Below are 16,627 nucleotides of genomic sequence, written 5' to 3'. Positions count from 1 at the left end.
GCTCTGTACCCTGTAGTCTATCCCATCAAGGTGGAAAGCACATGGACTTTGACTTCTAATGGCAATTGGCTCTCGTATTTTGTAATTTTTTACAAAAAAAAAAAAAATTGTAACTAAGTATATGTAACAGATAGTTAATGCAAACATAATGCACAGGAATCTGACAGGATTGTTTCAATGGCTCCTTATTTCAGTAATATATCTAGCTACATATAATCTGTAAAAACACAAATAATCTTTGTATGGTTTGTTTGTTTGTGCAAACATACAAATATTTCAGGGTGTCTGTCATGAACAGGGCTTTTTATTAGTAAGTTAGGAAATAATGCTGGGAGGAATTAATTTAGTGAAATGTCATGCATCTTAATTAGAATTATTAATCTAAAACCTTGTGGTTTTGAGATTTAATTTTAAGGTCATTTTCACACTATGTTTAATTCCATGCCTCTTTATTGCTAATTGTTTTAGCTTTATTTCACTTCTCATGACAGCTGCAACTTTCAGCTCCTTAGGAATATCAAAGAATATTATTACCAGTGTTTAAGTAGACGCAGGTTCAGCTATTGCTAGTCACAAAACTGTGAGTAGTAATGGGGCTGTGGCTGACAGCCGGTCAGCAGGAACCTGGAATTTAGTAGTCAGTAAAATTAAATATTTGTTCTGGACAAAGGAGATTCAGTCATGTAGCTGGCAGCAGCCTTAATTGATATTAATTCATAGATTAGCATGAGGCCATATAAATAGCATTTCCAGACCAAATGTGTTTAGAGCAGCTCAGAGACAGAAAGTTCGTCCTGTGAACGTTAATGCGTCTACCTCTCCTCATGCAGCAGCTCAGTCCTCCTCTGCCCCCTGTCTGACTCTCCCCAGAGCGTTTCAGACAAACCACCATCACACAGTGTTTTTGGGCAGCACGTCTTTACACCGCGTGTGTATTTGTGTTCTTTTGTGTGTCTCATCTTGTCTGACTATCAGAGGTAGTTTACTGCACTGCTGCACTACCAACAGATGGCCATTACCATACTCTAGCAAACGCCACACTAAGCAGTGGCCTCTCTCACTTTTAACAGTGACACCTCAGCTACTGTACATCATAATGCTATGATATCTGCCATTTATAATAAACTCTATAAATAACCGTCCCCTTTAACAATAAAGAGAAACTTTATTGAGCTCTGTTTTTCACCACCCAACACATTACAATATTTTTTAGGCCTGTTTCTAAGCAAATCTTTAGCCTCCAAAGCTGAGTGTCACTGAAATGTGATTTAAGGGAATGAGTCGTTTAAAAACTCATTAACCTTTCTTCTTTGATAAAAACAGTTGATCTCCCACTTCCATCCTGCCTTGAGACGGATACAACACAGAGAGGGGAATAAAAAGAAATCGGAGGTAAAACATCCAGGCCCTCATACTGTCATTTTAAAAAAATTAATGCAAAAGTCCACTAAAATATCTATAAACAATGATTCTCCCAACGATATTCTCTAAGGGAGCTATTGGCAGTTAAACTCCAGGCGGGTGACCGGGCCACAGATGGAGACACACACACGCATTCAAACTGCCTGGAGCAAATACACCACAAGCACCATATGACGCACTTTAAGCTCGCCCCACTACACTTAAATCACTAAAAGATTGAGAGGCCAACAGTCTGAGTGCTAAACTCTGTACTTGGAGCACAAAAGCATTTCACCTTGCTAATTCTGGGTGAGCGTTCAGTAATTAGCTATCACCTCTGAGTGCATAATTTACTTTCAGAGTAAAGAGTTTCCATCCGCCTGCTTTTACGAGCACATAAAACATATGAAATACTGCAAAGTCTTTACATTCATTCGACATTAAAAACTGATGCAAGTGATGCTGTATCAACAGTGATAACGAAGCTTTGCATACCTGGATCTGGGTGAGGTGTCTCATATGTACTTCCTGGCAGATGCTAAAAAGCATCTGTCATCCGCCATCTTCAGGTCTCTCTGTAGAAGCTGTATGGGCTTTACAGTATATCTGAGCGTAATCGAGAAAGAGGAGAGAGCGCAGAAGAAGGATTAACTTCTGCCACACTATGTCATATGATCCAAAACACTCAAGGTCAATTGGAAGCTTCTAACATCTCTATCTGTAGCCTGCAGATGGGAGGAACAGGCGCGCTCTTTGTTCTGACTCACTACTTCAGCTTTTGTACCGTGAACTCCGTACAGACAAATCCCTATTATTATCCCTTTGATATAGCTTGGCACCACAGCGTCGTGAGGGCTTTGCCTCACAGTGCAATGTGACATGCATGTTGTGGGATCAGATGACAGGAGGAAAAAAGATCATGCACTCACGCATTCATTCCTGGTACTGTATGAGATAGGCTTTATTGTGTTTTTCATGCAGTAAGTGGTTAGAGGGCTCCATCGCTTATTGTTTTCACTAACTGCAGCAGCTAGTGCTGTCACTCCTCATGTGTTTCTAATACAGTATTTGTTTCAATGTCACACACTTAGCAAAGGTAGTTTCCTGTGAGCTGCGGCAGAAGCAGGATTAGGCTTCTTTTTCTAACTAAAAACATTTTTCATGCTACCGTGCTGTACATATCATTGATCTGTAATTACTATTGCCCACATATTATCTTTTGCTTCACCAGGCAGTTAAAAGGCTACATAATACACAATCACAAAACACATAAACAACCAAACAAATATAATAAAACTGTCACAGATTTAAAATGAAAAAGGGAGAAGCTAAGCTAAATGCTCAACACTCTGATTGAGTTTGGCAGGATTCACTTTACATATTTGCGATTGGACCTTATTTGTTTATATCACCACCCTGAGGGGGGAAGTTTAAAATGTAAATGTGGGATTCCGTGATTTTTGCTTTGTTCCTTTTACTGAAGTCCTATTTCTCCCTTGGTTGCATCTGTGGCTGGCCCATTATTCTACTACCACAGAATGGCAAGAAAAAGTAAGTGAACTATTTGCAGTGTCCTGGTTTTCTGCATAAATTGGTCATGAGATGTGATTTGATCTTGACCAAAGTCACAAATATAAACAAAAGTGAAATTGCATTTTAATAACTGCTTGAACTGACTCTTTTCATACAGTAGCATCCCTACTGGGTTGAGCTCTGGGCTCTGACCAGGCAAATCCAGAAGGCATGTTCTGTCCCCAGAGCCAGCAGACATCTGGGCTCAACATCCTGCCGCATCACCCGACCTGATAAACCTGGACATTCATTTTCTCTACTCCAGTCTTCATATTTGTTCCCTTTTCAAAGCACATGTAGAGCAAACAATTCAGCTTCAGACTTATCAGTTTACAGATCTTTTTCTATTCTGCTTTGTTCAGTTTTTTTGGAGACAGCATGCAACAAAACAAACGGCTGTTTGGTACGAGAGCCCTGAGACTGAACCAGAATAGTAATATTGTTCACCAGACTATAAACCCAACCTCACTTTAAAGCTCCATTAGGCTTATGGGCCTGGAGATTCAGCTGATGATTCTCTGCAGATTCATCATTATGAGCAACTGTCAAGCTAACTTCATACCATGACATAAATACTGTCCGGGTTATCTGTTATCTGTTATGGGTTTATCTTCTAATGTAGTAGCTGTAATTATGAAGATGGCATTATCTAATAAGGTGGGGTGTGATGTTTTAATATTTACCTTTCTTACAGGGGCAAAGGTTGGGGTTTAGTTCTTATTATGAGGAAGATGGCTACTGGACACTGCTTCCACAGGCTAAAAACCTTGGGTGAACTAAAGTTGCTCCACTCTTTCCCCACAGGATGCAGTTTTAGCTCATTTGCAACCAGTCTGCAACAAAAACATGCTCAGTCAATTCTTTATGGCTCAGCTGTTTCTTAACACATTCAAACAGAACAAGAGAAACAAACTGTAAAGAAAAAAAAAAGAAACGGCTCCTGGGACTTCAGAAGAAATGAAGGCAAGTGTGAGACTAATTTCCCAAGGTGAACTACTACTTCCTCTGCTGTGCAGGCTGTGGTGGTGTTGACTGATGAAGTCTGACTCTGGCTTTCCTGTGATGGCCGTCTCACCTGTGCTCTCCTTCTCCCAGCTCTACCTCCAACACATACACACTCTGCAAGCCTCATTATAACCACTGTACATCCTTCCAGTTTCCCAACACTCCAGCTCCCAATTTCTCCCTCTAACTGTACCAGAGGACACTTGGCCATTTCCCACCTGCTGGCCACATTACCATTATGAGCTCCTCTTCTGGACTCAGCCTCCTTCACTTGAGCAACTCCCACTTTAACTCTGGCAATTTCTGACGTCGTCTCCCACTGTTCCCTGCTCATCCAGCAGTGTTTCTCCGCTGGTACCGCTGGTGGTAGCTGGAAGATAACGTTCAAAATAATGAAGCATAACCTTTTAGTAAGTTGTAAGAAGAGTTGATTATAGTAACACTAACTACATTGTTCATCATCTCTACATTTGTAAAGCGTCTTGCAATGGCAGCTTAGCTGTGGCTACTGAACCCACGCCCCCCTTTGCACCAACTCTTTGCTACCGCTTGTGCAGCTTCTGTATTGATACAGATACTGTATCTCTGGTTCAGTCCATTTATAATTAATAATTCTAGCACTCACTAATGAACTGTTTAGATTTACAATCATACTGGTCTGTCATTTGACATGCAGTCAGTTTAGTTTATATCCTTTTAATATAGCTTCTCCTGATTAGTCTATTATAAATTAAAAAAGAATAGCCACTTATCTAAATGAAGGCGACCAAGACACAATGCTTGACTGACTATGTGGGACTACACAGTCAAGGAGAATAAATTGAAGGTGTCCTTTCATCCTGTACAAGTATTCACACAATAAATAATCTTGACTTCTCTCAGCTCTGACAAGCACAATTATGCATACATAATCACTGGTGTTACACAACTAAATGGGTTACTAGTACATGAATAATTTACATTTGATACATAGCCATCCGTTTAGCATTGTGGGTCGCACCCTGTCAGGAACATTTACAGCTCTTCATGACGAGATGATGAAGAGAGGAAGAATCATACACTAAATGCATGTGCTGTATGCTGGTTTGTGAGTGTTTGTTGTGTGGGTGTTCTGGGACCTAAAGGATGACTTGCAAAAATGCAGTAATGCTGGGTATCAAAAACTAGGTCTGGAAATATTTAAAAAAAAACTGTAGTCCTTCCTTCTTATAACCCTTAGGTTTACACTTACAGTACCTATAGCTGTTTCTGTTTTACATGCCTGCAAACTGCTGATGTGCTTTATTCCCCCAAGCTCAGTGAACCATCAAATCTCCTTTTTTCAATCACATTTTCTGTTTACAGTTACAATTATGTGATTTATTCCGTGTCCACAAAAATGGGAGGTAGCACACGCTGTAGGTTTTGCACCTTTGTCTTCATAAATATGCAAAGTTGGCTTTTTCCCCACAGTATGCAAAATACAAGCAGGAGGACATGCAAATGCTGTACATACATTGAGCACACGCAAGGTGATTTGTCCAGGTCAAAATGACTTGCTCTCTCTATTCTAAATGACTGTGGTGGCATAATTGTACAGACTGGCTTTCAGGTGGTAGAAGCAAAGCACCAAATTAACCCCTGTAAGTCAAAGGCAAGACTAGGCACGGCCTATAGGCCAACTTAAACACATGCCACAGTCACTCACTGCAAAACGCCTACTAAGAAGGATGACCTGTCTGAATGAGCAGACTGAGATCCCACCCAGACCCACTACATACTCAGCTTCATCTGCCTATGAAACATAGATTGACACCAGGAATGTTGACTACAGTACCTACACAACAGGAAACCAGGTTTCTTGGGTTAGAGACCTCTGATTTCCCCAGGTAGTTTTCTCCCCTAAAACTCTGCCGTGTAAAGGCGCAACCAGGTTACTAATTGGTCGTTTGCGACAAAGAGTGTGGCTGCCTGCAGGCACGCTCCAGGAGTGGCTGGATGGATGCAGAGATCATCACTTGGAGCAATGCAGTATCATGGTTTTAAATAAACCCTTTTTTAAAATCTGCCTAAAAGTAAAGCTAACATAAAAACAGACCTTAGACGTCTGTGAGGCCAAGGTAGAAAGGGTCTCAGTTTTCATTTTTAAACATCTGTAAGCAATGCTGAGAAGCTGAATCTCTGATTTAACCCTTGTGCTACTAATGCAATAACTTTCAGTGTCCTATAAACAAAATAATTCGAATCAAGGACTTTCTGCAATCAACTTGGCCGCCTCCACCATTTTTGCACCTCTTTAAGATCAAGCATTTTTTCCTGGATCACACATACTGTAGAACACCCACCAATGAAACTGCAACATGAAAGTGCCATTTAGAACTCTTATCTTAGTAAACCAGGTCCTAAACAAAATGATTCAGGTTCGCTTAAGAGGATTCAAAACTAAATTCAGATTTGAAGAAAAGCTACTAAGCTCTTAGCCATAAACATGTGAACCTTTGTTTGTCACCATTCTTCAACAGGCAATTTTTACAATGCCCATTCATATATTTACGTTTACTGTAATTAGATCTCTGAGTAGTAGCTTTCATTGTTAGCGACAGAGCCAGATACTCCCAGGGTGGATTAGGCTTTCCCCTACATGCTAAGGAGACAATGCATGTTTGTAATCTAGCATTACAACCAGGCACTGCATTTTGGAATCAGCCTCTGTGTTTGGTGGTTCCTCCCACACAAGGCTTTCTGAGCTGTATTAAGCTAATGCTATATGCAAACCAGCTATTTGCAAACAGCAGGATGGTCTTTTGCTACTGACAGAACATGGGGAGCTTTTATTTTGAAATGACCACAGGGCCGTCAGCTGCACTTGATGCTCAATTAAAACAAACCAAACGAGTTAAGAACGTATGGATTACAAACAAACTGATTCCACTTAACGCTGCTTTAAAGCCAGCTTCAGAGCTACAGCTGTACTGGGCCACATATTTGTAGCACACATGTGGAGCGTTATGCATGTAGACACCAAACGTCTCCTTGCATTTGAGTGCATGTTTGTCGTCCTGTCTGCTTGGACACTAATGAGATGTCCAACTGAGGCAGTCATCTAAAAAGGTACTTGCTTCATCGTGGAGATGTGAAGGAGACAATTTTAGCAACAAAAAAGACATGTGTCAGCAAGACAGTTAAGGAAACGTGCACGCACACACACACACACACACACACACACACACACACACACACACACGCACGCAGTGTTGCATCCTCCAGATTTTGATTGTGCTGTGCGAGAAAGCAGGAGCTTCCCCTCTGCCTTTGCAGTATGTAATTAGCAGTGCCATCTGTATGCTGTGGGCTGTCAGAGACTCAGGGGTGAGGACAGCACAGGAGGAGCATGGCTGTCCATCCTCATTTACACTCAAATCATTACTTTGGCCTATTCATCGCCTTTTTTCATTACTCCTCTGCTCCTTTTCCCTGGAAAATGCTCTCCCAGATTAAGCCATCAACTCCAAACTGCTCTATTTTCTTCCGCAGTGCCATGCCACCTCTCTGTCCTGCATGTGTGGTATTCAAATTCCTCAAATGTCAATTCGCTGTTGTTTCGTCGTGCCACACTCTTTCCTCCTCGGCCTTTCAGTGCCATCCATCACATTTTCACACATCTTTCTCTGTCTGTGTCCTGCTGGCTGTCAGTCTCTGCCTTCTCTCGTTGTGTCTTTAGGTGTCTCTGTTAATCGCGCTCTCTCCCTCCCCCTCTTTGGGCCTGAGGCAGAAGTGTTGGACTCTCAGAGGAGAAGTGCAGGTTTAAATGACGGGCTTGTTAACGGGGTCACTGATAATTCTGCTAATTAGCTGCGGTATCACCTTGAGCTGCAGTCTCAGCAGCCAGATAAGGAAGACAGTGAGTGGGTGAGTGTAAAAGAAAAGGAAAAAGGCAGAAGAAGCAAACCCTAAAAATCTGTCAACAAGACACACTTTGCAGAAGCTGAAGACCCACTTGTCTAATAAACATTGATAACCTATTTCACACTATATTCTCTCCATATGTCATTAATAATAGTTTAAATGCATAAACTAGTGAAAAAAGCTCATAGTTAAGCTCTGAAAGTAAAATTAGTTTTAAAAAAAGTTGTGTTTTTGCTTGTGTGGCTACTGCTTCACGTTTTGCTAAACTGCAGTCCCAGTCCCATTAATAATCTATTGATGTAGTTATTTGTGCGACACCAACAATTAGTACAGGTCGCTAAAAATTGACAAAGCATGTACTTCTGCCTTAGGGCAAAATTATGATGTAATTAACCTGGGTTAAATCAATAGCCTGCAACCTGGACGTAAAGAGAGGTCGCGGGCCTTTTTACAAGCACATGGATCAGAATGGATCCCTATGTTGCACTATTGGCTTCTCAGGGAATCACAGTCGTCCTATTGGTCAAAGCAACTTGATAATGAGCCTTAGATGTCCACTTCACTCTGTGGGATTATCATATTGTTTAATATTGATATCAGCCATACTAATTATAGTCTGTTAATTATGGAATAAATAATTGGGAGCAAAAACTATATTTCAGTTTGTGTAATTAAAGAACACTAATTAATGCATTAATTGATTTTATGTTAATTTAATTTTCCATTCTTGAGAGAACAGGCCCTTAGACAAGGTTGGTATGATTTGGCACGATGAGGAATACTCCATAGGTTATTGATTAAAAACTGATGAGGAAGTTCATGTCAACTCAAGCTGTTTCCAAAGACACTCTCGTGGATACTCAACAAGCGAACTATTTTTCAGTTTTGCCTTGTACTTTTTCCTAATTGGGAAGCATGCTAAAACCAGATGGCACCCTTTCATCAATTAGACTCCAGAGAGCACATTTTGCAACCAAAGGGGTTTTTATCTCAAAATCCCAAAACACAGAAATAGTAGAAAATGGTGGAAATGCACAAATGAGTGGAATGGGGCACATATCTGAGGGCTAGATGAGCTTTGTTCTAAAAAGAGAGAAAGAGAGGATGAAAAACCTTCATCGTTTGGGATCTGGGTCAGAGCTCTGTGTTGCAGCAGAGTCTTTCACCGTGGTTCTGCACTGCACACTGTAATAACTGTATCTGTCTGTGGATAAGCTATGAGACGAATCTCCCTGGCAGAGCCTCACTGAGTAGATCAAGTGCCCACATACTGACAGTCCACCGTAATATGCAAACAGCAATCAGAATTAAAACACTCCTTCACACGCTCACATGCTCAGCCCTGGTGATGATACGCTGCGATACGGAGCCAATGAGGCGAAAAGCCATATCAGGTTATGGCGATGGCGAGTGGGCCAGCTGAGGCAGACTGCTCCCGCCGTGAAAATCTGCTCCCCCTCCATGCTCGCATGATCGGCCGCCCCTAAAATAACACAAGAGGGATTCTCAGCGTCAGCAGCAACGCTGATTTGTCATCTCGAAGTCAGATTCAGCTTCACCTGGCATCAGCAGGAATAAGCTCCATTAGATTAGCGGCGCCGTCAGACAGCCGAGCTCCCCTATCCAAAATGCATTATGAATACATGCCTGGGTATAACTTTGCTTTTGTAAGTCACTGTAGATTTTGGGCATAAAATAAGAGCACACGCCCACACTTAATATATTAACATGTGCTGGTAAATAAACAAATGCAAACACAGTAGACACCCAAAACAGCAACAGAGGAATGTGACTGACATTAGCACGGCACTGCAGATCTAATTTCCTCGGCCTGGTGGAGAGGAACAGTAATGGAGAACACAGCAAATCAGGCTGTCAGTCAAAGCAGCTCCCTGCCCCTGCCTGGGCGCCATTAGTCAGCGATTCCCCCAGGAGAGCTACAGCAGGAGCAACAGCAGCACAACAGGTACATCAGGCGTTCCGCTGAAGCAGAAAGGATTAATCCTCAAGTCATTAACCGAGTATATTGTTCTAATTGAGCCAATTATTTGTCTCTGTTAAGTGGTTTCACCAAGTAGGGAGAATAACATATTTTTACCATATCACTGACAGTGCATTTATGGTGATTTATAGTGATCTGGCGCTGGCTCTCCTATGAATACTAAGTCTTAAAAAGTTTGTGCTTTGACTAATAGGCACTGATAGCAGACTAATAGGTGGTTAAGAATATTTCTACATAGAAGCAAGTACTCTTCATCAAAAACAGCCTCTAGTGTCAAACAAAGTCTGAATATATTGCGTGGAGAAAGAGGTTTTCATGTTCATGACCTGGATGCTGCTGTAAATAGCAGCGGTGGTTCTCTTTTATTTCCATGACATGAGGTTATCGTCGGGCTGAATGGATTGTAGGTTAAGCTGATTCCTAATCCAACAGATCTTTAAACAAGGTGTACCAGATCAATTTATCTGCCTGTAGAGGGGGGGTAAGCATGGAGGAGGTGGCGCTGTGAGGCCTGAGGCAAATGGAATGGAATCTCAGTGCTGGGTATCTGCTATATCTCTGCTTCACAGGCAGGATGGAGGTAGGTGTCATACATGCTGTTATCTGTAGAGTAGGACTTCAGAATCTGGCATATCTCTGTTTTATCATTCGTATAAACAAAAGACCCTTTGAACAATAACAAATGGCCAGAGGCCCAAAATGGCCATCTAACTTCCCCCGTTTCCTCTTTCCCTTTCTTTCCTCTTGATTGTCACAGGGAAAAGACCCGGTAAGAAGCGCGGCGCCTCCACACTGACAGCCCACACTGATTGTAATCTTTTCTCATTTATCCTTGCTGTTTAAAGAGCTTTTGTCATGGGTGACCACAGGTGAAGGGCATCAGGCTCTCTGCTCCATCTTGCCTCTTTCTTCCTCACTTTTATCAACCAATGAAAGATCAGAATAGACCTTGCAATGATTTGTGCTGCGAAAGACCACACAGAGGCTTTAAAAACTAATTTAAAATCTAATTTTGTGTTGGGTAGGATCTGAAATAACTCACGGCTATTACCAACAAAAGCACAAAAGGTTATCAAGGGGTGGACTTCAGAATTGAGGCCTCCATAACAGGCAGTGTGTGTGAATAGGTGAAGTGGACTGATTAAATGTGAATGAAGATCTGCTGGGATTTGGGTTCATGTAAATACAAAACAAGCTTTCCTCGCTCAATTTTACTGCAGTTTGTGCCTGAAAGTGACATCCTGTGTGTACAGACACCTCCTTGACTTCTGCTTTCATTAACCTCTCTGTGCGCTTCATCAGAGAGAGGGGAATGTGCTACAATAATATCCTGGTGACGACACATGGGTCAGGACCCCTCTGATCCTGTGAGGGGAGAATATCTCATTAAGAGCGAAAGCCTCTGGGACACGAAAGCAATTTGGTTTGCCCTCTGTGCTCAGGAACCAATTAAAACATTAGCCTAAGCTATCACTGCACTCACAGATGTTGACGCACAGCCGTAACAGTTGTGTGCGTAACACTGCAAGCTAAAAGCTGTAGCAATGACTCCCAGGCCTGAAACAGCAATCACACACTGTGACAAATATGCAACTTAAAGTAAATTAAAATATTTAATTAAAGGAGAAAGCGAGACATGCTCTGTGGTTCTGGCACAACGGAATGTTCGTCTTTGTGTCGTAAAGGTTGAATAAGAATGATTTTACAGGCAAAGATAAGCAGAGTAAAATAATTCCAAACCTCACTATTCAGACTCAGTAGAAGTTGCTCCCTGTCTGCTTTCCCCAACAGAGTTTGCACTCATTTCCCATCCCATGATTTGATTCCAGTCTATTAAACTGTGCTTTCAGGCCAGCTGAGAAAGTCTCAACAGCTTCATTCTGTGCTAATGAAGCACAGCCTGTCCTTAACCTAATCTCAGTCTATGAAATTTGTGGATAATGCTGGCCTGTGTGCACGCTGCTCCTCAATCTTCCCTCCGATTTCTAACTCACTCCAACAATTACATGCAAATAAGCCACAGATTCCAATCATTCTGACACATCGCTGGGGAGAACGAAGGAGTTCACATCAGGATCATCCACAGATCAACATCAAACAAATGATCAGAAAAAAATTAAAAAGAGGACAAATTAACAGATAAAGGCTTTTTTCATTTAAATCCAGCTTAAACTTTTTGAAGCCTCTGAATAATTACTTCCTTAGTGTTTCACATTTACAACCCTGAGCTCTACCACTCAATGTATTTCTTATAAAATGGTCACACAAGGTTGTTGCTGTCATGATTTCAATAAACGCACTAAGAGATCAGATATTTGATGTTTCCAAATCTCTCAGAAATCTGATTGCTCACAAATACTCCTGCAGGGGTGAGTATTTCTGCTGCTGCGCCTTTCACAAGCTTTAATCAGAGATGAATCACTCTTTCTGTGGACAATTATAAGAGTCTGCAAAGTCCTTGACTCAACTCAACCATCAAACCACGTTCTTTCCTATGTCAAAACATTATTTACAACCATTCAGGACAGTGTGACAGGGTGCAACAAAAAGAAAACATTTAAGCATCACCTCTGGCCGCAGAGTCGCTCCTAGCTGAGATGAGTGACAGGAAATGAGTGCAGATATGCTGAGTCTACAGAGCATTTCCCTGTGTGATGTCACTATAGGGTCATGTGATGACAGTCCAGCGTAGTGGGTCATCACCCCCGACCTCTGCGCTGGATAAACAGAGCAGATCCACAACCCACTGGAGTGAATGACAGAGGCTGGAGGTACTGCATTATTCTTCCACCCATGACTGTCAACTAAATAAGAGCATTCACCTGGTATTGAGCATTAAACACTTCATCAATCACACAGACCCAGATAAGCCCTACCTGGAGAGTTTTTACCTACACTGTGACTATATTCATATTATTTGCAAATAGATGATGCCCCATTACTCATGCAGTTAAAGAGACTGATCATCAATGGGAGGTTAGTGGTCCAGTCACCCTCGACCTCATGGGAGAGCGTTCGTTGGATGGCGGCCAGCATTTAGAGACAGGCTGGCATTTCACCCATGGAGCTTAACACCACTGCCAACAGCATGCCTTTGTGCAAGGCCCTTAACAGCTACAGATCAGCGCTCCAGACACAGTGGTTTTTGGCTGACCCACTGTACTGTGACCCTGCTGCAGACACAGCAGTGTGCATGTGCGCGTGTGTGTATGATTGTGTTTGTTCGGCCCGTTTAGAGGCACTATTTAAAATATATAAACAATTTTTACTAACTTAATTAGTAATTTTTTACTAGACCTAAATTCATACAGTATACAAAAACAATAAAACAAAACAAAACAAATTAGAATATTTTTAGAACAAGACTCAATTTTTTGCTTTATCTTAAAATAACAATGTGTTCAGGGATCAGTCATGGCTCTGGTGTGCTGTGCTAGGAGTCAGTACAGAGTGTAGGTCATCCATGTTTGAGGGGCATAGGGCCTTTACAGTGTGCAAGTCATCTATGTTTAAAAAAAGCCCCAACCCCAAGTGAGGAAAAGGATGAAGTAAAACTTAGAATTGTGCATTTAGAGGAACTTACCACCACTATCTAGCTAACAGACTGTGTACGTTTTAGCTAAAAATGCCTTGCTAATGACTTTAATGACGTTCCCTTCATAACAAAGACTGCCTAAAGCAGTGAGCGTGGAGGAAGAAACGTGAAGGCCAAACAAAAACCAAAACCAATAGTGTGAATGATGATGTGCGGCAGAGACAGAACGAGGATCCAGTCGACACTATCTAGGCCCAACTCTGCCCATGTGAGAGATGTCACGTCAGATGACTCTGCCCATCGCTACAGACAAGACAGGCGACATGCAAAAACAAAAAAACAGGACAGGAAGAGGAGCACTGACAGGGACAGTGGCTGTGACAGTGGTTGAGATATTTCTCTCCATTACAAATGTCAATTTTCCAGTGTCACTAAAGGAAAAGCTCAGGTCACTATGTGTATACAAGCTATGTGTACAAATTTAGATCATAATCTGTCAAATTCTTGAGATATTTCCATATGGAGCACAACCGTAGTTTCCACACAACATTTTTACACCCTGGCGAAAAGGTAAACATAAATTGTACTTAAAAAATTGCATCAAAATGCTATTTAATAGCTTGTTGTCCCATTAAATTGTTTTTACTTCCTGCAGGGAGATGGCCCTCCTCCTTACGAACGATGATATTAAAACCATAATTGGTTTTAATCAGGAAATCTGTTGTGTAACTGATACAGGCACACGTGACAGAAAAAAACCCACCAATATACACTTTCACAGGCCTGACACTCACACACACACACACACACACACACACACACACACACACACACACACACACACACACACACACACACACACACACACACACACACACACACACACACACACACACACGATCCCTCTTGGCAATCTATGACCTAAATCCTCTATGAACCCCTCCCTCCCAGCTCTTCCGATTCTGTTTTCACTCAGTCTGTCTTTCTGGCAAGGGACTGGGACCTCATACATACAGTTATGATTTTCTTTTCCCAATCAGTCTCAATTTTACATGAACACACACACGCACATGTTCCACAACAAACAATGAGCATTTTTACATCTCTCCAAGCACGAATCCCTGATGTTGTCACTAAAATAGTGTCTCATTTCCACAAGTTAAAAAAGGATTGTGTGAGGATACAGTGGTGCGTGAAGAGAACAAAACACAGGAGCTTCCTTTCCGTGTGTCCCTTATTGATCTTTGCAGTGTTACCCAAAGACCCTTGTTACCCGGACACCCTGACCTCCACTCAGCAATGTGATGCTTTAGTCGCCTTTCTTTCAGAAACACCTCTACCTTTGTACCGTATCACTCATCTCACCTCTGAGTGCATGGCTGCCTTTCCATGTGAAAGAAGAAAAGGTGTCCAGGAGGGAGAGAGGCTGCTGAGGCTAGAGAGGGTTAAATGCTGGCTCTGACCCCCACTGATCACCCTGCTGGGACTATAATGCCACCCATAGACCGAGGGCACAGGGAAACACACGTGGCTCTGCATTCAGAATATAAACTAGGAGAGATTTCTGTGAGTTGCAGGCGAAACAGAGGGAGGGGATTTCAAAGGAAGTCTTCGGAGAGTTGCCATATGCTCAATAAGCCCTTTAACGGCTCTGCTCTTTGCCATAAGCCATCACCACCGTGCTATCCAAAGAATGAACAAAAACCTGTCATTCAGTTTCGTTTTCATAAGATAGTTAGTGATAATTAATATTCTTCATCATTATTATTATTTTAAGAAACTGTTTTCTTTTATTAATGGGTGTGAAATATTTTCTTTATGTCTGCTCTTTCACTTTGTTCGTTTTTTACCGAGAAACGTCAAAGCACAAGATTTCTAATAAATGCATCTTTTGTTTGAACTATACACAAGGCCAAAAAGTTGAGAAGAAATTAATGACAGCCTGTTTTATTAGTTTGTCACATTTGCATAATTAACTACAGTCATGAAATGAAGGCCATGTATAAAAATTTCTATTCACTATACTGAAATTGAAAAATAAAAACATTCAAATAAGTTATTCTTTAACTTCAAGTGAAATGTTTTGCTGAAACTGTCAGAAAGGTGATTTATTCTTAGAGTGGATGGTGGAGCTGTATTATTTTTTAAGAGGTGTTTCTAATGTTTACACCCCATCACTTATGTAAACAGGAAAATAAACGTCACCTACTAATAAATGATCGCATTAAAAATGGCCAGGGGTATAATTATATACTGTACTATACACACAGAGTGACTTTGCCAGGTTTAGTAATTATTCTGTGTAAGGCAATGTTCATGCACAGTTTCTCATAGCATATCTCAGTGTCAACAAAACAATGGCCAAAAGGTCAGCATGAAGCAACACAATGGCCAAACACGGCCGGACAAGAACAAAGCTCTAATCAGCTGCTCAGCCATTTTGGAAATTAGTCCTTTAGACGGGCAACTCTCTGATGAAGTAAGGCCACAAGCAGCAGGGGGATAATACACTGCTGTACGCTGTTGCGGGGTTACCAATATCCACTCTGGACTGGCAGTGATGAATGAGATTCCTGGGTTATGTGGAGGTGTATTGAGCACAAGGTAAGAGAGAGAAGAATGCAGAGAATGGAAGACGGCAGTTGGGTGATTAACCAAAGGTTGGGTGAATGGTCCCTCTGATAGTTATTTCAAACATGTATTGTTACACTGGTGCTCAGCAGGGTTTGAATGCAGGGTCTTATTATTCTCATGGCAAATATCCAGACACTTCAGGAAAGGGAGGGAATTCTTTCTGCAGACATTGTTTCGCCAGGCAATCTCTTCATGCTTGCCTTTATTACGAGGCAGAGTTTTCTTTGTGGTTTCAACAAAGCTGTTGTTTTATCCTCTCATCGCTAATCAATATTATATCACTCATCTGAATTGAGTTTATCCAAGGAAAAGTTTGAACTTCTTAGGGTTTAAACACCTACACGTGTCATTATAAAGCCCCATAGAAATAACATAGTAATCATCAAGAACTGGATAACTACATACTTACAATAAAATAGTTTGGCATAACTGCATTTATCTGAAACAAAGAGTTTGTATTAGGTGTTCACCGATTATCCCAATCCACAGAATAATTTGGAGGTTGTAAATTAGCAGTGATCTTGGTATTTAATTTTTTGTGTAAATCGACAATTTGAAACCCCCAGCACGGATGATCTACCCTCTGCACTGTC

General features: G+C 41.4%; 1 protein-coding gene across 14 annotated transcripts in view; it reads right to left on the bottom strand.

Moving 5' to 3' along the window:
• The window catches only part of LOC114847693 (interleukin-1 receptor accessory protein-like 1-A), a 115,914-nt gene that overhangs the window by 82,026 nt on the left and 17,261 nt on the right, over positions 1-16,627 (bottom strand). For 11 of the 14 annotated variants that reach the window (XM_055505071.1, XM_055505069.1, XM_055505067.1 and 8 more), the window contains 3 exons: positions 4,213-4,348; positions 3,657-3,806; positions 1,897-2,007 (listed from right to left, as the gene is read on the bottom strand). The gene's annotated coding sequence lies outside the window, so the exon portion shown is untranslated. Of the gene's footprint in view, positions 1-1,896; positions 2,008-3,656; positions 3,807-4,212; positions 4,349-9,195; positions 9,347-12,433; positions 12,552-16,627 lie in introns of those variants that run through there. The other 3 variants (XM_055505068.1, XM_055505073.1, XM_055505075.1) reach the window with 2 other exon arrangements.

The sequence above is a fragment of the Betta splendens genome, chromosome 21, assembly GCF_900634795.4.
Source record: "Betta splendens chromosome 21, fBetSpl5.4, whole genome shotgun sequence".
Classification (NCBI taxonomy): domain Eukaryota; kingdom Metazoa; phylum Chordata; class Actinopteri; order Anabantiformes; family Osphronemidae; genus Betta; species Betta splendens.
The sequence above is the reverse complement of the archived record's forward strand: the minus strand, read 5'-3'. Positions and strand labels throughout refer to the sequence as shown.